The sequence below is a fragment of the Pygoscelis adeliae genome, unplaced genomic scaffold (genome assembly GCF_000699105.1).
Source record: "Pygoscelis adeliae isolate BGI_AS28 unplaced genomic scaffold, ASM69910v1 Scaffold944, whole genome shotgun sequence".
NCBI classification, from domain to species: Eukaryota; Metazoa; Chordata; class Aves; order Sphenisciformes; family Spheniscidae; genus Pygoscelis; species Pygoscelis adeliae.
The window spans coordinates 1-1201 of record NW_008824649.1 but is presented as its reverse complement, the minus strand read 5'-3'; positions in this window follow the sequence as shown (position 1 = coordinate 1201).

Here is a 1201-nt window from a genome sequence, read left to right as displayed (position 1 = left end):
CAGCCACAGCCACGTGGCTGCCCGGCTCTAAACGCTAACCAGTCCACAAACCGGTTCCCGTAACAAAGCCAGGCCTCGGTCTCGCAGACCTTTCCTAAGCACTAATTACACAAGACTCCCCATAACGATGGTGAAACCTCCTGGGTAACCAACCCGGCAGCCCAGCGCAGCAGTCGGCGCGTTAGTCACAGGGAAACCGACCTCAGACGTGCCTGAAACCACTGAGTCAGTGTCCTGCTCTGAAGTCACAGCCCCCTCCTGCCCCAGGCCTGTGTCACACCAGCGGACGAGCTCGCTGCCAACAAGCCCGAACCCCTGGGCGGCGAGCGCCGGTTCATGACGAAGGCACCGCAGCGAGCAGGGAAGGCCCCCCTCGTGCACAGACCATCTCCTCTTCCGCAGCTCAGCCCGAGCCTGGATCCTGACCTCGTCCAGCTGAAGGTCTGAAGGCTGCCTGGCACTCAGCAGAGCAGCAAACGTGGCTCAGCTCCAGCACCGCCTTGCCCAGTAACACCAACGGGGCCACTCCACCTCCCGTCCTGCGGCAGGAAAGCGGGGTGACAACAACCCAGGGCGGAGAGGCCGAGCGTAGGACCGCACCCCGAGCACTCCCAAACACAAAACGCTGCACGAGCGCCGAGAATGGGACTTGCTGTGGCGCAAACCTACGGCTACACATCAACCTAAAAGCACGCAACTCGCCCCAACAGATCGCTGGGACTATCCCATGCCCTTCAGCTCAGACACACACGTCGGTCTTTCTAGACCCAAACCTAATGCTGTGGCAACAAGAGCTTGTAGCCACCCACCAACGGCTTCCTTCCCACAGCGGGGTGGACGTAAACCACTCCGTGAGAAACCTTGGGCTTATCAGGGTAGCGGCTCAATCCCTTCCCAACTCGCAGACCCTTGTACTTGCCAAAAATATCCTTCCTACGGCCAAAGCAGAGGACTGGAGAGAGCTGGCCCCTGCGGAGAACACGCACCCTGACAGCTCAAACCCTCCCCTGCCAGAGTCCTCACCCGCAGGGACTCGGAGCCAGGTCCTCTCCCGGCACACATCACAAAACCGTCCCCGGCGCAGCTGACAAGGGCGCTGGCTATTTTATCTTGGTGGCAAACGTGAGGATCGTTATCTTCACACCACAGGAGAGTTTGGGTATCCATCACGGACCAGCACACCTCTGGGCCGGGGGTCAAG